Below are 22313 nucleotides of genomic sequence, written 5' to 3'. Positions count from 1 at the left end.
AATCCATTTTGAATTGATTTTTGTTTATGGTATAAGATAAGGGTGCAGTTTCATTCTTTTGCATATGCATATCCAATTTTCCTAGTGTCATTTATTGAAGGAACTATCCTTTCCCCAATTGTATATTCTTTGTGTCTTTGTTAAAAATTAATTGACCATATATGCATGGGTTTATTTCTGGGCTCTCTATTCTGTTTCATTGACCTATGATGTCTACAGCTTTGTTCTTTCTCAGGATTGCTTTGGCTATTTGGGGGTTTTTGTGTGTGATTTTATACCAATTTTAGGATTATTTTTCTTATCTGTGAAATATTCCTTTGGAATTTTGATAAGGAATGTATTGAATCTGTAGATTACATTTGGTAGTATGGACATTTTAACACTATTAATTTTCTAATGTATGAATGTGAATAGCATTCCATTTATTTGTCTTCTTCAATTTCTTTTACAAATGTTTTATAATTTCAGTGTACAGATCTTTCACCTCCTTAGTTAAATTTACTTCTAAGTATTTTATTCTTTTTTGAAGCTATTGAAAATGGTATTATTTTCTTAATTTCTCTTTCTGATAGTTTGTCATTAATGTGTAGAAATGCAGCTGATTTTTGTATATTGATTTTGTATCCTGTAAACTTTACTGAATTCACTTATCATTCCTAACAAATTTTGGTGGAGTCCTTAGGGTTTTCTATACATAATATCATGTCATCAGCAAACAGATAATTTTGGTTCTTCCTGTCTGTTTCAAATTTCTTTTATTTCTTATTCCTGTCTGATTGCTCTGGCTAGGACTTCCATCATTATATTGAATAAAGGTGATGAGAGTGGGTGTCCTTATCTTGTTTCTGATCATAAAGGAAAAGCTTTCAGCTTTTCATCATTATGATGTCAGCTGTGGGTTTGTCACATATGGCCTTTATTATATAACATTTCTTCTATATCCAAGTTGTTGAGAGTTTTTATTATAAATGGGTATTGAATTTTGTCAAATGCTTTTCTGCATCTATTTAGATGATTATATGTTTTTTTACAGTCTTCATTTTCATATGGTGTATCACATTTATTGATTTGCATATATTGAACCATTCTTGTATCTGAGGAATAAATCTCACTTAATCATGGTGTATTTTCCTTTGAATGAATTGTTGAATTTGGTTTGCTAATACTTTGTTGAGAATTTTTGCATCTATATTCATCAGGAATATTCGCCTGTAGTTTTCTTCTAGTATCCTTTGTCTGGCTTGTATCAGGGTAATACTGACCTTGTAAAATGAGTTTGGAAGTGTTCCCTCCTGTTCTGTTTTTTGGAAGAGTTTGAGATTAGTTTTAATTCTTAATTAAATGTTTAGCTGAATTTACCAGTGAACCCATATGGTCCTGGACTTTTCTTTGTTTGGATGTTTTTGATTACTGATATAATCTCCTTACTAGTAATTGCTCTATTCAGATTTTCTATTTCTTCATGACTTAGTCTTTGTAGGTTGTATGTTTCTAGGAATTTATCAGTTTCTTAAAGGTTATCTACTTTGTTAGCATATAATTTTCATAGTAGTTTCTTATGATCCTTAGTATTTCTGTGGTATCAGTTGTAATGTTTCCTCTTTCATTTCTGATTTTATTTTTTTGAGTCTTCTTTCGTTTTCCTTTATTAATCTAGCTAAAAGATTGTCAATTTTATTTATCTTTTCAATAAAAAGCTCTTTTATTGATATTTTCCATCATCTTTCTAGTCTCTACTCATTTATTTCATTTTATTTACTTTCTTCCAATAACTTTGGACTTAGTTTGTTCCTCTTTTTCTAATTCTTTGAGCTGTAGAGTTAGGTTGTTTATTTGAAATCCATCTTTTTTCTTAATGTAGGAGTTCATCACTGTAACATTTCCTCTTAGAATGGCTTTTGCTGCATCCTATAAGTTTTGGTATTTTGTGTATCCATTTTTATTTGTCTCAAGATATTTTATTTCACTTTTGATTTCTTCCTTGACCCATTTGGTTGATCAAGAATATGTTGTTTAACCCCCACATATTTGTGAATTTTCCAGGTTTCCCCTTGTAATTGACTTCTAGTTTTCTGGCAGAAAAAATGATTGATATGATTTCAATCTTACTAAGTTTTTAAGGCTTGTTTTGTGGCTTAACATATGATCTATCCTGGAAGCTGTTCCATGTGTATTCTTAGAAGAATGTGTATTGTGCTGCTATTGTATAGGATTTTATATGTATATATATATGGTATAGAATTATATATAACTATAATATATAATTATAATATATAATATAATTATAATATATTGTAATATATATATCTGTTAGGTCCACATGGTACCCTTAGCCAGCCACTTGTGAAGCATGCAGTCACATCCCTACCAGGGAAAGACTGGGAGATAAGTGTTTTTGCCAGCTCTCACTCTACTGAACCCTGGGACCATAGCTGTGCCAAGCGCTTATGTGCCCTTTAACAACTGTTTCTTTGTTTGTTGTAGTCCTTTGGGACTTGTAAATGCAAGCCCCATTCACTTTCAGAGCTAGGTGATTTGGGTGCTTGTCCCTTAGGTGGTAGCCTTAAAAGTTGGTACACAGAGGAAATTGTGGTGCAAATCCTTCACTCTGCAGGAAGAAGCTGGAAGTGGGGGTTCCCTCCTGATTATATGGCAGTGTGCCAGGGGTGGCTTTTATGGTGAGAGTGTGTCTCAGCATTTACTACCTTTTTACCTTTTTTGATATGGGGATTTTCTATCACCTGATGTGTAGGAGTCACTCAACTCCGGATTTCTCTCAGAGGGAATTGCTTCATGTGGCTGTACTCAGTGCATCCATGGGAGGAGGGAAATTCAGCAGCCTCCTATGTCACTATCTTGTCTGGATCCCCCAGGTTACCTCAAACACTTTAAAGGACTAGAAACCTAAGAAGCAATATGTGAGAAATGATTTCATCAAATGCAAAAATTAATATCAACATATTAGTTGTAAGGGCTATCACTTGTATTGTGTCCTTTAATCCTGATGACTCCCCAGAAACATAAGTATTATCACTCCCATTTTAGAGATACGAAAACTGAGATACAGGAAGGATAAATAACTTGCCCAGGTTACTAAGTCACAGAACCCAGTTGAAAAGCCAATTTACCTCCTTTGATGCATATATTTTTTTTACTTTGTTGCCTCTTAATAACAATTAAAACTTGTTAAAATACTTACTTAACACCTAAATAAAATGTCATCACAGGCTACATAGGGAAATTACATCAAATGCCCATGCAACTGGAACAAATAAGATTTTGGTATGAGAGGAGTATATAATTATATGAGCAATTAACTTATTACCTATTTTATTCAGTGTGCTGTAACAACCCCCCATTTCTTTCTTTCTTTTTCCTTTTCTTTCTTCCTTTTTTTTTTACTGGCTCAGAAAGTCTAAGTACATAATGAACAAAATATAATTTCTCTCACGTTATTTATGGGCTCCTTCCTTCCGTGTAGTTTTCTAATTGTAACAGGGTCAGCTTCAATTTGCCATATGGAAACTTAATTGAAAATGAATGGATAATCCAGACCACTAAAAGGTCAATCCTATAAGGAGAGAAAATAGGGCAAGTTAATAATTTAACATCATATAGGATTTACTGCCTTTTAATTTTCTACACATGTATACTAGTCTTTCATAAGCACTAGCTCTGGTTTTGAGAATTGCAAAGATCTTGCCTTTAAAGTGTTCTGTAAAGTAAACCACTGAAGAACTCTGAGACTGTCTGCTCTTCTTCTAGGAAAGTGTTAATTAGATTTGATAGTATTATTTAAAATATTTGCTGAAACAGTGCATGTCAAGCATAATTCCAACAATAAAAAGTGTTAATGAAATAGATATTTTTGTGAGTTTGCCCCCTTTTTGAGCTATGCAACGTTGGGCTAGGAGGAATCAAGTCCTGTGATTTACAACTTTAAAAAAATGTTTTTCTAACAATAGGAAAAGTTGCAGAATCACCTTTCCTGCAGAATGAAACATGTTGACTAGAGGTCCACCTGTTCAGGACCAGAAAGCAGCTATGTATTCTTCAACACTTGCTCCCTCTCCTATAGCACTACCCTTCTCCATCCTACCTGCCACATATGTAGATATAATTTAGTTGAAGCTTCAAAGTAGTTGTTTTACTAAAGAGTCCTATTATTTTGAGTGGGAGATGTATCAACCAAATTTATAACTCATTTTAAAATTCAACTTTATTATAAAATAATTTACTTAAAATAAACTGCATCCATTTAAAGAATAAAATTTGATGAGTTTTGACAGTTAACACCAGTGAACCACCACCATTATCATGATACAAAACCTTTCTATAACCTCCAAAAGATTCCTCAGGCTCACTTACAATTCATCTTTCCCTTAGCTCACAGCTCCAGGAAATACTTGGTCTACTCTTTGTTACTCGAGATTAATTTGCATTTTCTAGCTTTTCATATACTCTGAAGACTTTTGTTTCTGACTTTTTCCATCCATATGGACAGGTTTTTTTCCTACTGAGTAGTATTCCATTGTATGAATATACTACATTTGGTTTATCTGTTTGATTGTTGATGGGAATTTGGTTTGTTTATAATTGGGCCCATTATTAATAAAGGTTCCATGAACATTCACATACAAGTATTTGTGTAAACAAAAATTATATTACTCTTCTGTAAACACCTAGGAGTAGAATGGCTGGGTTGTATGGTAGATGTATACTTATTTTTTTAAGAAATGTCAAAATTTTTTCCAAAGTGGTTTTCCATTTTATATTCCATCAGTGGTATATGAGCATTTCAGCTGCTCCACATCTTTGCCAACACTTGGTATTATCAGTCTTTTAAATTTTAAGAAGTTTAATGATTATATATTGATATTATATGGTCTTATTTCCTCAATGATTAATAATGTTGAGCATATTTTTATGTATTTGTTGGCCATTTGTACATCTCCATTTTTATGTGTCTGTTCAAATTATTGAGTTGATTGTCTTCTTATTAATGAGTTGTAAAAGTTCTTTGTAAATTCAGGGTACAACTTCTTTTTTTAGGTATCTTCTTTGTGAATATTTTCTCCCAGTTAAGAGTTCTCACTATTGACACCATGAAACCATTAATGGTTCCTATAACCCATTTTTGAGGCATATTATATGGCTGGCAAAGCAAAAGAAAAAAGATAATGCATTATTCCATAAGATAATTTTAAAATATACATTATTCACTAATTAGCAGTGATTATCTTCTTCTCAGCCTAGGCTATAAACTATATACTTCATGGTCTGATTCTTCTTCTCTGAAAATAGTACATTATAGTTAATGCACAGGGATTTTCTTGACACTAATATCCTTGCTATTTTAATGTCTAGTTTAACACACACAGACCTGCACACACATAAACACAAACACACACACAATGCAATTAAATGACCCCAAACCATAATTTCCTGTTAAGTATTTGTCTTCTTATGTAAATGGACCTTTTTCCAAATGTGGAAATACCTGCTTAACAAGTGTCTTGCCATTAGCCCACAAAACAGGCATAGACATTTATTAGAAAAACGAAGTGGACTCAGCACTCATTCCCAGCCTGAGATGCTGAGCATTAAGGCTGAACTCAGAAGAGCTTTTACAACCAATTGATACAGCTCTGAAAATGGAGTTTTCCACTGGTAATGCCCGAGACCCTTGAGTACAGAACTAGGCTCTGTGGTAATAAACATCTGACATTTTCATTTGCAAGTATTCATGTTTCATTTTAGATAATGTTCCCCCTATTTACTTCTTCAGCAGTAACGCATCAAATATCCTACAGTGTAATCTTTCTCTCAGCACTTATCAATGAACTATGAAATAGTATTAAATAGAATTAATTAGAAGTTTTAATGAATCATGTCTGTCCTCATTTATTATACAATGTAATTTTCAAGGAGTGATTAATTACAAGTTACAGATGAGTGAATGGTTAATGTAGTTTGTTAACCTTACTAAGGAGTGACTGTACACAGCAAGCTGCTTCTCCTCTGTTTATTAGCACTTGGCTTGTACTACCATCAGTTGAAGTGAATGAAAAGGTTTTAGTGACTTCGCAATTAATATGCACTGTCAGCTAATAATTTACTCCCTTATTTTGTTTCCTGTACATTATATGAACATTGTTGAGATTCAAAGGCTGAATTTAGCTACCCTTATTTTGAAGTGTTTCTATGTAACTATTAATATGCCCATATCATGGCCATCTGAACTGCATGATTATTTTAAGTAGACCCTATTTAATACAAGGTAGCTTGTTTGAAATGAGTCTTCCTGTATATTTCCTTGAAGAATATACCAATTTACCACATTATTATTGTCATTATCTAAAAACTGGTAGCTGGCTGCCTTTCATTTTCAGTTTTCTTACATGCACCCTTCAGAAGCAGAATAATGCCTAAGCTGACAAAAATATAGTAGCTAAATACAAAATACTTTTGTGGACAAGAAGTAATTGAGACTGGTGTATGGGAATGCCATAAGGGTTTTTGCCTTCCCAACAGCCACTCTAACATAAGACCATGGCATCCTTGGGGATGAGCCACCATCTTACAACATTCTAGTCTGTTTTTCCTTTAAAGGACTCATTAACAACTATGGTTGTATGGAGGTGGAAAGACATCATGGCATGTCTCCCACAATACCTCCATTTGCTGGCTGAAGTGTAGCAACTCATTTTTGCTGTGCAAAGCAGACACTGGTGTTTTCTGTTCTGAATCTAAGGAAGTTTGATAGCTCTTTGGAGGCCCAGCTAACCTCAGTAGGAAAAATAACAATATTTAATTACATCCCTGTGATATTTAACAACTTTCATTATTTTCTCATAGGCATTATCTTATTAAATCTAGGTAAAAATCTCATGAATGAGGAAACTATGATTAAAAGATGTTAACTGACTTATCCAGCACCCCTCAAGAAGTGAATGGATGAACGAAACATTCATTAATTTAACAACCATTTACTGAGCACCTAATATGAGATACCTACTACTCTTTTGCGGCCTGGATAAGACAAAGCCCTTTTCATCATAGACCTTAGATACCAATAGGGGAGACAAGAAATAAATGAATAAAGATAGTGATAAGTCCTGTGAAGAAAATTAAAAAGGAAAAAGGTTAGAGAGAAACAAGGCATGAGGAAGGTTATTTTAGAAAAGGCGGTCGGAGAAAGGCTCCTTTAAGAAATGTTATATAGAACAAAACTGACTGATGAAAAAGTCAGTTATATGAAGAAAAATTCCAGGCAGCAAGAACAGCCAATTCAAAGGTCGTGAGCCCTTTGGTGTGTTTGAGGTAGATCAAGAGACCAGTGTGGCTGAAGACAGATATAGCTAGGAAGAGATGAAGTTAGAGAGATAGACAGGCAAGAGATCTTCTAGTTAGTTCCCTCGGGGGCATTGGCAAAGATTTTGGATTTAAACTCAAGAGAATGGGTGCTGAAAGGAACTTTCCAATTCAATTTTGCCCAGAATTTTTAGGACATGAGAAATGGAAGACAATGTTCTAGAACATCAGGTAGCATTTTAATCTCCATTTCTTGTTATAAGGAAGAAAGGTAGAAAAAGGAGTTTCCCCATGAGCCTAGAATTTGAAGCTATTAATATAAAAGTATACCGGCAATGTCCTGTCTTCCTTAGAGAACTGAACTTTCAGACAAGCAATGCTCTTTGAAGTCAGGGACTGTGTCTTACGCACTTTTCATTCTGTTTGGCACACAAATCAATGTCTCATGTTTCCAATCAGTGCTCTCTGAAATGAACTGAATGGCCTGATACGTATTGTTCTGCCCAACCTATGTCTGAAAAATCGTGATAGAATAGGCCATGTTATTTGAAATCGCTGTAACAGAACAGAAGGATCCAGAAAGCAGTCCTCACTTAGCACTTGGCTTCACAGTATATGCTATTGATCCAGGCATCCAATTTGTCTGTAGTGGGGTATTGCTAATCCCTGAAGCAAGTGTATAGTAATGCACTTATTTTGAAAACATTTTCTTTGCTTAAATCTACATTTTCTCACCTACCTCCCCAAGTAAAATTGTGAAGATTCACTAACGTTAATTCTCAAAGGAATGCTATGGAAAATCTATTCCTTCTACCACTCTCCACAGACTCTGAGAGGTGATGGGTTCAGATGAAGGAGCAATACCATTTTATGTTACAGCAATAGGATTTTACTCCGGAATCTCAATACCATAAACTTTTAAGAGTCAAATTTTTTTATCGATCCACTTTAAAGTGCATGCCTTTATAATCACAAAAGCAAGTGTAAGAGAGGAAAAAACTTTCCCCACTACTCTCTTAGGTTCAGTGACTGGGGCCTGCAAGGTTTATTACCCTGATGTGGTGATGGTTTTAAAGGTATACGTGTATGTCCGTTCTGTTCTACTATTAGTAGACTGGAAGGTAAATTTCAATGTAATAAGCACACTATATGAACACAGGAATATGAAACAAGGGTCCAGCTTTTGCCAAGTTCTATTATATAGTAATTGACATAACTAAAGGGAAGAGAAAAATTGTTTTTAATTACAAGATATTATGCAAGTGCTAAACTGTATGCTGCATTATGTAAACATATATTAAGTTTCTCAGAAGAGATATAAGTTAGAATGAAAGTTTGAGGAGAAAATCACTAGTCAGTTCATAATTTGATCTTTGATAGACTTTATTTTTTAGAGGAGCTTTGGTTCACAAAAGAATTGAGCAGAAAGTAGAGAGTTCTCATAGACCCCCTGTTGTCTCCCCACACGTAAAACCTCCCCCACTATCAATATCTGGCACCAGAGTGGGACGTTTGTTACCAATCAGATGAACCAACATTGACAACTAATTATAACCCACAGTTCATAATTTACATTAGGGATCACTCCGGATGATGTACATTCTATGGGTTTTGACAGCTGTGTGATGGCATGTCTCCATCATTATATTATCATATGGAATAGCTTCACTGCCTTAAATCTCCTTTGTGCCCTGCCTATTCATCCCTCCTTCCCTTCAGCCCCTTGCAACCACTGATCTTTTTACTCTCTCCACATGAATCTACTTTTCCAACTCTAAATTTTATGAGCTTACAGATCAAGTAGTTCAATGAAAATTTAGCATTCAATTTGAGATGTGTTTTCACTGCAAAATATAGATCAGATTCTAAAGGCTTAGTATGAAAACAATGTAAAGTGTCTCAATTTTTCATACTGATGACATGTTGAAATAATAACAGTTTGGCTATATTGAGTGAAATAATACATGTCCTTAAAGTTAATTTTGTCTATTTATTCTTACATTTTTAATGTGGCTACAAACATTTTAAAAACAATATGTGGCTTACATTATATTACTGGACAGTGTTCCTTTAGACTTATGATAGCTGAACTCCAGAAATATCATTAACTGGGAGATCAAGCATTTCTCAGACATTATGAGTAACCTGCCTTCCACTCTATTTCATTAAGTTAATATTAGAGAAAAATTTAAGAAATTTGCCTGAGTAAATATGATCACCTGTAGACTAAGATTAAATCATCATAGGTTGATATGTGGATTTAGTGAAACAATATAAAGGAGTTAAACATTTTAACCATAAACATGGAAAATGAGTCCCTGTTTTTATATGATATCCATGGGTCTTATAACCACATGACCCCATTTTGCCTGTAAACATCACCCCTCACATTCCCTTCAGCTTTTTAGTGAGCATCTTTTCCATGTGGGGTATTGATCTAATAACAAATGCCAGAATTTTCCCAAGAAAATGGAAGTAGCCAGGTAGAACTAGTTTATTTTTATCATGAGTTGATAGCCTTCTCTCTTCTTTCTACCTCATCATACATTAAATATGAAATCAGAAAGAAGGAGGGAGAAACTGGAACTGCAAAGGGTTTTTGGAGAGAGAACAAGTGGAAGGTTGCACATCTGTACTCTCAGCTTTTCTTAGCTCTTAAATTCACTGATGCTTAAAGGGGGAAATAGCACTTAAAACTGCTATACTGGTACTCACGCTCAATCCGTAAGTCTGCTCTCATCTGTGCTTCTACGATGCTGGGGGTGGGGGCCGGTGGAGGAAAAGTGTTCTTTTCATGCTCACTCAACTCTCTCCCAGTTCTTGCCTGCACGTGACGTGCAGGAGGACATGAGAGCATGAAAATCTTTGACTGAATTCTGAATGGCACCTTGCTGTTTCTACCTCAGCACACGTTCTTAGAGCACCTTTGCTTTGGTCTCTAAGTTAGATGATTTTCATTAGCTATTTGGGCTCATCTACAATAAAATAACAAACCCACCTGTAAATGGGTGCCAGGGTTTGGCTGTCCATAAAAGGAGAGCTAGGACATATACCTCACAGTTTTTAAAAGAGCTGAGAAGGATATCTGACAAGTATCATTTAACATCTATTACCTCCTTTCCTATCTGAGTAGAAGGATGGCATAGTATTCTTATAAGTTCTATTTTAAAGAAATGAAAGATTTAAAGAATTGTAAAGAGCACTTGAAGAGTGAAATAAATGCATCTCTGATTTTAAAGTTCTATCAGATTGAGAAGTCACTTCCTGTTTATCCACATACCATGTTCGTTCTCACTTCATGATGCTTCCTTCTGTCTGGAATCCTCTTCCTACTGCATGCCTATGACTTGTCAACCACCTCCTCTTCATCCTCCATATTTCAAATGAAATGCCATTATCTCATGGAGGCTGAGTATAGTTTAAAGTCAAAATTAAAATAATGATTGGAATTCTTATTTCTTAAAACCAGTGAAAGCAGTAAGATGCTGGGAGAAAGTGATAAAAGTTTAATCATCTCTAAAATCCGTGACCTTCAGGGTAACTTGGAGGTACCCCTTTATTACACTTGCAAATTACCCTACACTTCTTCATAGCACACAGCACAATTATAATTAACTTTTCAATACCTGTCTCAGTGACTAGACTACAGATAAAAGTAAAGAGACTGTCAGCTCAGAATAAAAATAAGCTCCATGAGGGAAAATGTTGTTCTGGACTTTATTCCCAATACCCAACCTAGTTCCTGGAATATAGTAGGCACTGAATAAAGATTTATTGAGTGAATTAATAAATAAATGCAAGAATGAAGAGGTTATACTTCATGTTCATAAGTAATGCTTTACCAGAAAGGATATTTTGGGAAATAGACCACAAACCCATACATGTGGAATGATTGAAATCAATGAATAGAATATTTCCTTCACTTTTCAATATAAAGCGCTTCAATATCAAAAGTCTGTACACGTTCTTTAACCAACGGCTGAAATGTGCTGTTGTAAATGAGCTAGGTCATCATCTGTATAGCAAGATGTAATAACAAAACTCTGAAGTTAATAAATCAATCGTGTGTATGTTTAGGATATACTATTAACATCAAAAGAAAAAAAGAAGGATAGAGACCTTCAAGATGGCAGAGGAGTAAGACGTGGAGATCACCTTCCTCCCCACAAATACATCAGAAATATATCTACATGAGGAACAACTCCTACAGAACACCTACTGAACGCTGGCAGAAGACCTCAGACCTCCCAAAAGGCAAGAAACTCCCCACGTACCTGGGTAGGGCAAAAGGAAAAAGAAGAAACAAAGTCAAAAGAATAGGGACAGGACCTGCACCTCTGGGAGGAAGCTGTGAAGGAAGAGAAGTTTCCACACACTAGAAGCCCCTTCACTGGCGGAGACGGGGGTGGCGGTGGGGAAGCTTCAGAGCCACGGAGGAGAGCGCAGCAACAGGGGTGCAGAGGGCAAAGCGGAGAGATTCCCACACAGAGGATTGGTGCCGACCAGCACTCACCAGCCCAGGAGGCTTCTCTGCTCACCTGCTGGGGCGGGTGGAGGCTGGGAGCTGAGGCTCAGGCTTCAGAGGTCAGATCTCAGGGAGAGGACTGGGGCTGGCTTCATGAACACAGCCTGAAGAGGGCTAGTGCTCCACAGCTAGACAGGAGGGAGTCCGGAAAAAAGTCTGAAACTGCCGAAGAGGGGTGCACAAGGAGAGGGGATTCAGAGCACCGCCTAAACGAGTTCCAGAGATGGGCGCGAGCCGTTGCTATCAGCGCAGACACCAGGGACGGGCACGAAACGCTAAGGCTGCTGCTGCAGCAAAGAAGCCTGCATGCAAGCACAGGTCATTATCCACACCTCCCTTCCCAGGAGCCTGTGCAGCCCGCCACTGCCAGGGTCCCGGGATCCAGGGACAACTTCCCCGGGAGAACACACAGTGCGCCTCAGGATGTTGCAATGTCACACCAGCCTCTGCCACCGCAGGCTCACCCCGCATACCGTACGTCTCCCTTCCCGCTACCTGAGTGAGCCAGAGGCCCCTAATCAGCTGCTAGTTTAACCCCGTCCTGTCTGACCAAAGAACAGACGCCCTCAGGTGACCTACACGCAGAGGCGGGGCCAAATCCAAAGCTGAACCCCGGGAGCTATGCGAACAAAGAAGAGAAAGGGAAATCTCTCCCAGCAGCCTCAGGAGAGGCGGATTAAATCTCCACAATCAACCTGATGTACCCTGCATCTCTGGAATACCTGAATAGACAAAGAATCATCCCAAATTGAGACAGTGGACTTTGAGAGCAACTGTAGACTTGGGGTTTGCTTTCTGCATCTAATTTCTTTCTGGTATTATCTTTATCTTAGTTTAGTATTTAGAGTTTATTATCATTGGTAGATTTGTTTATTGAGTTGCTTGCTCTCTTCCTTTTTTTCCTTTAATATATAGATGTATGTATTGTTTTCCTTTTTCTCTTTCTGTGAGTGTGTAGGCATATGTTTATTTGTGTGATTTTTTTCTGTATAGCTTTGCTTTTACCATTTGTTCTAGGGCTCTGTCTGTCTTTTTTTTTTTAGCATACTTTTTAGTGCTTGTTATCATTGGTGGATTTGTTTTTTGGTTAGGTTGCTCTCTTCTTTATTTCTTTCCTTTTTTATTACTTTTTAACTTTTTAATTTTTAATAATTTAAAAATTTTTTTTATTTTATTTCATTTTTTCCTTTCTTTCATTCCTTTTTTCTCCCTTTTCTTCTGAGCCATGTGGCTGACAGGGTCTTGGTGCTCTGGCTGGGTGTCCAGCGTGAGCTTCTGAGGTGGGAGAGCTGAGTTCAGGACATTGGTCCACCAGAGACCTCCTAGCTCCATGTAATATCAAACAGCGAAAGATCTCCCAGAGATCTCCATCTCAACGCTAAGACCCAGCTCCACTCAACGACCAGCAAGCTACAGTGCTGCACACCCTATGGCAAACAACTAGCAAGACAGGAACATGACCTCACCCATTGGCAGAGAGGCTGCCTAAAATCATAATAAGGTCACAGACACCCCAAAACACACCACCGGACATGGTCCTGCCCACCAGAAAGACAACTTCCAACCTCATCCACCAGAACACAAGCACTAGTCCCCTCCACCAGGAAGCCTACACAACCCACTGAACCAAACTTAGCCACTGGGGGCAGACACCAAAAACAACGGGAACTACAAACCTGCAGCCTGTGAAAAGGACAGCCCAAACAAACACAGTAAGTTAAGCAAAATGAGAAGACAGAAAAATACACAGCAGATAAAGGAGCAAGGTAAAAACCCACCAGACGAAACAAATGAAGAGCAAAGAAGCAGTCTACCTGAAAAGGAATTCAGAGTAATGATAGTAAAGATGATCCAAAATCTTGGAAATAGAATGGAGAAAATACATAAAACGTTTAACAAGGACTTAGAAGACCGAAAGAGCAATAAAACAATGATGAACAACACAATAAATTAAATTAAAAATTCTCTAGAAGGAAACAATAGCAGAATAACTGAGGCAGAACGGACAAGTGACCTGGAAGATGAAATAGTGGAAATAACTACCACAGAGCAGAATAAAGAAAAAAGAATGAAAAGAGTTCAGGACAGTCTCAGAGACTTCTGGGACAACACTAAACACACCAACATTTGAATAATAGGGGTCCCAGAAGAAGAGAAAAAGAAAGGGACTGAGAAAATATTTGAAGAGATTATACTTGAAAGCTTCCCTAATATGGGAGGGAAATAGTCAATCAAGTCCAGGAAGTGAAGAGAGTCCCATACAGAATCAATCCAAGGAAAAACATGCCAAGAAATATATTAATCAAACTATCAAAAAGTAAATACAAATAAAAAATAAAATACCTAGGAATAAACCTACTTAAGGAGACAAAAGACCTTTATGCAGAAAACTATAAGACACTGATGAAGGAAATTAAAGACGACACAATCAGATCGAGAGGTATACCATATTCTTGGATTGGAAGAATCAACATTGTGAAAATGACTATACTACCCAAAGCATTCTACAGATTCAATGCAATCCCTATCAAACTACCAATGGCATTTTTCACACAACTAGAACAAAAAATTTCACAATTTGTATGGAAACACAAAAGACCCCAAGTAGCCAAAGCAATCTTGAGAAAGAAAAACAGAGCTGGAGGAATCAGGCTCCCAGACTTCAGACTACACTACAAAGGTACAGTAATCAAGACAGTATGGTACTGGCACAAAAACAGAAATATAGGGCTTCCCTGGTGGCGCAGTGGTTGAGAGTCCACCTGCCAATGCAGGGGATACGGGTTCATGCCCCGGTCCGGGAAGATCCCACATGCTGCAGAGCGGCTAGGCCCGTGAGCCATGGACGCTGAGCCTGCGCGTCTGGAAGCTGTTGCTCTGCAACGGAAGAGGCCACAACAGTGAGAGGTCCGCGTACCACAAAAAAAAAAAACAAAAAAAAACAAATATAGATCAATGGAACAGGATAGAAAGCCCAGAGATAAACCCACGCATATATGGTCACCTTATCTTTGATAAAGGAGGCAAGAATATACAATGGAAAAAAGACAGCCTTTTCAATAAGTGGTGCTGGGAAAATTGGACAGCTACATGTAAAAGAATGAAATTAGAACACTCCCTAACACCATATACAAAAATAAACTCCAGATGGATTAAAGACCTAAATGTAAGGCCAGACACTATAAAACTCTTAGAGGAAAACATAGGCAGAACATTCTATGACATAAATCACAGCAAGATCCTTTTTGACCCACCTCCCAGAGAAGTGGAAATAAAAACTAAGATAAACAAACGGGACCAAATGAAACTTAAAAGCTGTTGCACAGCATAGGAAACCATAAACAAGATGAAAAGACACCTCTCAGAATGGGAGAAAATATTTGCAAATGAAGCAACTTACAAAGGATTAATCTCCAAAATATACAAGCAGCTCATGCAGCTCAATATCAAGAAAACAAACAACCCAATCCAAAAACGGGCAGAAGCCCTAAATAGACATTTCTCCAAAGAAGATATACAGATTGCCAACAAACACATGAACGGATGCTCAACATTACTAATCATTAGAGAAATGCAAATCAAAACTACAATGAGGTATCACCTCACACCACAGAATGGCCATCATCAAAAACTCTACAAACAATAAATGCTGGAGAGGGTATGGAGAAAAGGGAACACTCTTGCACTGTTGTTGGGAAGGTGAATTGATACAGCCACTATAGAGAACAGTATGGTAAAAAACTAGAAATAGAACTACCATATGACCCAGTAATCCCACTACTGGGCATATACCCTGAGAAAACCATAATTCAAAAAGTGTCATGTACCACAGCGTTCATTGCAGCTCTATTTACTATAGCTAGGACATGGAAGCAACCTAAGTGTCCATCAACAGATGAATGGATAAAGAAGATGTGGCACATATATACAATGGCATATTATTCAGCAATAAAAAAAGTGAAATTGAGTTATTTGTAGTGAGGTAGATGGTCCTCGAGTCTGTCATACAGATTGAAGTAAGTCAGAAAGAGAAAAACAAATACTGTATGCTAACACATATTTATGGAATCTAAAAAAAAAAAAAATGGTTCTGAAGAACCTAGGGGCAGGATAGGAATAAAGATGCAGACGTAGAGAATGAACTTGAGGACACAGGGACGGGGAAGGGTAATCTAGGATGAAGTGAGAGAGTGGCATGGACATATATACACTACCAAACGTAAAATAGATAGCTAGTGGGAAGCAGCCACATAGCACAGGGAGATCAGCTCTGTGCTTTGTGACCACCTAGAGGGGTGGGATAGGGAAGGTGGGAGGCAAGAGGGTGGGGATATGGGAATATATGTATAGCTGATTCCCTTTGTTATAAAGCAGAAACTAACACATCATTGTAAACCAGTTATACTCCAATAAATATGTTTTTAAAAAGTAAAAAAGAAGGAGAAATGATTAAAAGCAGTTGTCTCTGGGGAGTGGATCTCAGGGTACTTCAGAGTGACTTCCTTTGTTTGGAAGTCCTTCTTTATTATTTTTAACCATATTTTGTATTTATTTGATGAAAAAAACAAAAGTCCTTATCCATTTTCTAATAACTCAGCCTCAATAATCAGTCGTCACTCATTTCCCACTTAGTATCCTTTGCTTTATGGTACTAAATTTCATATTTTCCGTACTAAATTACAAGGTTATTGACACCACATTCATGTCATACACATCTTTATACTCCTCATGATATATACTGCAACATGTTCTACATAGTATATATTAATATCTGTTGACTGACTAATGAAGATTGAAGGTTATCATTTTAATTCAAGTGAGTCATGTTTCCTATTTAATTTTCATTTATTTTCACACTCCCTAAAGAAGCTCATTTTTGTAAATGACCTCGCAACTTTGGATATAGTCATACCTATTTTCCCATTAAATGAATATTGTAAGAACATATCATGAAGATAAAGGGGTTAATATATGACTTTCCATGTAGGAACACCTAAACATGTTGGTGTTCCAGGCCAGCAACATGATGACATTTCCAGGTGAACATCTAATGACCCTACATGATAACCCAATGTCAATAATAATAATAATAATAACAATGCTATAGAGCTTTTGAGGGTATCTCAATGATTATCCATTAAATGGTTTACTATAGAATAGTACAATGTTAAAATAATGACTAGGGCTCTTATCATTTTTAAATCTAGTGAAAGCAGCAAAAGACTGGGAGAAGGTGATAAAGGTTTAATCATCTATAAGTACAAAGAAATGTGTCTATAGTCATGCTATTTGTTGCCTTTTAGAATCGTAGTTATCATGCAATCATAAAATCCCAGGGTTGAAGAGACCAGAAGTGGTCATTTTTCCAGTTTCTCATCCAGTGTGTCTTAACTTTTTGCTACAACATTCCAATAAATAGTCACCCTGCATGGCTAAACATTCTCTCCCAAAGAGACTGATGTTGATTCTAAATTGTTTTAACTTTTGGAAATTTTTCCCTTATACTGAGGCAAAAAAAAAATCTCTATGTATAACTTTAATGGGTTGGTATTGACCTATTAAGGCCATCCAGAATGAATCCAACACGCACTTCCTGTTAGACACTTTCAGACATTTGAAGAACAGTTTTTGTGCTTCTGAGTCTTCTCTTTCCTTGTCAACTAAATAGAATATGAATCCCCACCCACTGCTGAAGCCTGCCCTTAGAAGTCACATCCACCTGTCTGTATTCCCTAAATTACCGTTGCATTTCTGTCTTCAGGAATCTCTGTTACTTTGGGTTAAATTTTAGAGAGAAACATGAAAAGCCCTGGAAAACATTAAGATCCTGGTAATCGCAAGAAGTATATTAGAAAGAAATCTAAACATTTGTTCTTGGGAGGAATTCCCAATGTGAGGCAGTGATTTCCAAGGTCAAGAGTTTGGAACAAACCCAAGAAAACATTTACCCTTCTTCCACCTACTAGTTTGTCTGGAGGTTAGAGTTAATTTTTAAGTCCAACATCATAGCAGCTCTGAATCGCCCTCCAGAACTAAGGATACAGGACCCACAGCAGCAGGAGGCAGAATGAACAGGCTCTGTTTACACCTTTTCTTTTTTTTTTTTAAGTCTTTGCCATTTTAATAGCTTAATTGTTGTTTCCCCTATTACAAGACTTAATTTTAAGATATTCTTCATGGATAAACTTATTGACCTTCAATGTCTGTTCCCCAGACTTTGAAAGCCAATGACCTTGTCGGAAACATCACCTTTGCCCCCTGTCTAACTGACACCTTTGCAAATGCACTGGGCCAGGGGTCTTATTAATAAATTTTCTTTCCATTACTTCATTAATAGCTGAATTTCCTTAAACCACTCTTTTCACTTCAAGACAAAGGGATTTCTCATTGAAATAAGAACAATATTTTGAGTGCTCATAGAAAACTGAATTTAAGAGTTCCATGCAATTACATTTTTTTTTTTTTTACTCAACTCATATCATTATTCTTACCCTGAAGGTAATCAGTATGAAAACTGTCAAAAATCTTTGCTTTTCTATCTTCTAGCCTTCCAAAATTTTGGTCTTCCATTCAGGAGGTTTTAAAGCAAGGGATTCAAATTTAGGGAATTTAGAGAATGCAAAGGATTATATGGAAAATTCAGTTGTTCCTTGGACTTCCATTTCTTATTTTGTTGGAAGCATCTCAGCTATGGTCTCAGAACTGAAAGCATACAGGTCATTAAAATGGGTTAAGAAAGAAGATGTGAGCGCTCATGGAAACCTTGGGCTAAACCAAAAGTGGGAGTCAAATTGAAAAGTGACATTGGTGTCTTTCTTGCTATGACTAAATTAAGCTCTAAAATTTTATTATTCCCAAGTCATCATCTATGTTCACATCCATTGTATTACAGCCACATTCTAGGTAATTGTCAAATTTCAATTTGGCTTAATTTTTAAGCTTCAGGGGAGTTATATCAGATTTCAACCTAAGAGCAGGTACTTGGGAAAGGCAGAGCCATCTTTGCCTGTGACAAGGAGAAAAATGTGGAGGGTTTAGAAACACTCCTGTACTACTGCCCTGCTTAGTATTGTGACAGCAAGCAGTGCTAACCATCAAGAAAGTCATCACAGATCTTAGGTCTGTGTCTCAGAATGTGCCCCCAAAAGTCTGCACCCATTCACTGGGGAAGCTTGTTATAAAATGCAAATACCTAAGTCCATTCCGATAAAAAAAAAACTCAAAATCTTCAAATGGCTGACATCATGCAAAATTTCACCATGAAATCCCAGTCTTACAAGCCCCTTTATAGACTTAATCATCTGCTAAATCTTTCCTTCTTTATATTTTATTTTCAATATTTCAGGAAATGATTTATCCCCACTCCCCTCACATACACGTTTCAAAGTCCCCACACAGGTTGCTATGCAGATAACAATGCAGATGTCAGTAGCTTCCTTTAAGAGATCTCAGAATGCAATCTATCAAAAGGCACATGCCCTGGGTTTTAGAGAGGGTGTTTCATTTCATGCTGATGAAATCATATACTGTAAATTCCTGACCTAGATAAGCATCACAAAGTCTATAATGTATTCCTTCCTACTCTCATCTTCTGCATGTTCAAGTGTCTTCCACCTACTTTGCAATCTGCAATCCAGTCCCTTTTCATTGCTTCTTATTGTCGTTTGCTTCTTTCTTTTTCTTGAAAATAAAAAAAAACAATTGTTGATTAAAGTAATAAAGCGCTCATAAAATAGAAACTTCTGAATGATCTTCAACATCAGCAACTGTAATTCTGACTTGTGAGCCAACACTACTGCTTAAGTCACGTCTGTCGGTTTCTAAGTTAGCACAATTCAGCATTTGAGTTCCCAAGAAGTCATAAGATACCCAGAAGAACTTAACATCTGTAGATCTGTATGGGGTCTGAAATTGTGCTTCTGCAGACGGATCAAAAAGAACTAAACCTCACCACTTCCTCAAGCCCCAGTCATCCTACCCTGCAACTTAGTCTGCCCTGCATATAAGCAGTGAAGTCAGAATTTGCACAAAAATATCTGCCCACAAGCCTGACACCCCTTTAGAGGCATTCCTTGGAATTAAGACACTATCACAATTTATTCAGGTTCCTTTTATACTGCAAATAAAGAGAGGAGATGGCAGGAAGGTCACACGTTAAGTTAGCAGGTTAACTGATTAGCTTGTTCTCACCTTGAGCTAGAAGAAGTGAGGCAGAGGATTGGTCAATTTTAATAGGGTACCAAAACCGGACATGGTTTATAAACTCTTTGAAGAAGTGAACACTTATCTTTGAAATTCTCAACACATCTAGCTTATCATTGGTCTTTGTATTTGTTGAAAAATACTTGGTGCAGAGAGCACCAAGAAGCAAACTGAAGTTATTTAATGTGTTTGCCAGAGGCTGGCTCTTCTTACCTTGGCTTCTTCTGCTTAGTTACATTTGACCTCAGCTTACTGCCTATTGATGTGTTGATTATTGTCTTGACATATGCTCCTTGTATTCTATGTGGGTGAGTTTAGATTTCCTAAAGTTTTGTTTCTGACCATCTTATCCAGGAGATAAGGAAAGAAGAGCAGATGTTAGCCTCTGTGTGTTTGTGACAGTGGTGGTAGGGAGGAGAGAGCTCTGAAAATATTATTTATGATCATCTCACCTTGAAAAAAGAAATAAAAATCACTCCCAATAAGCTTAGGTTTACATATTGAGTGTTTTTGATTTAGTGTGTATGGTACTTAATAGAGGCAAAAATAATTTTGTCCTGATCAGTACACCACAATTGGGCTTTTTGAAAAAAAATCTAATATTATTTAATCTTTACTACTTAATCTTTTAATAGTCAATCTAATATGATTTAATCAAGTTAAAGCAGCTGGTCCATTAATGAGGTGCCAACACTTTACAGGGGCTTTAGGAGTAAATAAACCAATAAAAAGGAAGCATCATTTTCAGTGTACCAACAGGCAGCTGATTGTGTTTTGACTGGAGGAGTGAGATGTGGGTGCAGAAGGAGAGAGAAGAGTAGGATGTTATTTAACATTAAGTAAGGACTACACCTTATATCAGGGGATGGAAGGAACTGCTACAGCCAGCAAGTCCCTTTCAGAGGATGTGCTAAGACCCCACTAACCCATCTGTCTTTGTATTTTTGTTTGGTTGTTTGTTTTGTTTTGTTTTGTTTGCAAGCATTGTAATAGTTTATTTTTCTTTAATGCTAAGTTACTTTTATTTTTTTCCAGGATGATTGAGATATAATTGACAAAAATTGTATATATTTAAGGTGTGCAACGTGATGGTTTGATAGACATACACATTGTGAAATGATTATAATCAAGTTAATGCATGCATCACCTCACATAGTTACCTTTTTTTTGGTGTGATGAGAGCAGTTATGATTTACTGTCTCAGCAAATTTCAGTTATACAATACAGCTTATCAACTAGAGTCACCATGTGATACATTAAATCCTCAGACCTTATTCATTTTATAACTGAAAGTTTGTAACCGTTTAACAACCTCTCCCCATTTCCCCCACCTCCCCAGCCCCTGATAACCACCATTCTACTGTCTGTTTCTATGAATTGATTTTCTTTTTTTTTAGATTCCATATATAAGCAATGCAGTATTTGTTTTTATCTGTCTGGCTTAATTTACTTAGCATTATTTACTTATAAGTTGTACCTTATAAACTACAGGTTTATCCATGGTGTCGCAAATGGCAGCATTTCCTTCTTTTTTAAAGTTGAATAATTATCTATCTATCTATCTACCTGTCACATTTTCTTTATCCATTCATCCATTGATCGAAACTTAGGTTGTTTGCATACCTTGGCTACTGTGAATAATGCTGTAATGAACATGGGAAGGCAGATACCTCTTTGAGATAATGATTTTGGGGGTTTTTTGCATATGTATCCAGAAGTGGCATTGCTAAATCATACACTAGTTCTATTTTTAATTTCTTGAGGAAACGCCATACTGTTTTCCTAGTGGCTGTGCCAGTTTACATTCCCACCAACAGTGTACAGAAGTTCCTTTTTCTCCATATCCTCACCAGCATTTATTATCTCTTGGATTTTTGATCATAGATATCGAAACAGATATGAGGTAATATGTCACTGTGGTTTTGATGTGTGTTTCTCTGATGATTAGTGATACTGGGCACCTTTTCATGTACCTGTTGACTATTGTATGTCTTCTTTAGAAAAATGTTTATTCAGGTCCTTTGCCCATTATTTTGTTTTTATGCTATTGAGTTATATGAATTCCTTGCATATTCTGGATATTAACCCCTTATTGAATATGTAGTTTGCAAATATTTTCTCCCATTCCATAGGTTGCCTTTTCATTTCATTGATGGTTTCTTTTCTTATGCAGAAGCTTTTTAGTTTGATGCAGTCCCACTTGTCTATTTTTGCTTTTGTTGCCTATCCTTTGGGTGTCACATCCAAAAAACCATTGCCAAGACCAACGTCA

This window comes from Pseudorca crassidens, chromosome 7 (assembly GCF_039906515.1).
Source record: "Pseudorca crassidens isolate mPseCra1 chromosome 7, mPseCra1.hap1, whole genome shotgun sequence".
Lineage (NCBI taxonomy): Eukaryota > Metazoa > Chordata > Mammalia > Artiodactyla > Delphinidae > Pseudorca > Pseudorca crassidens.
Note: the sequence above shows the minus strand (reverse complement) of the source record.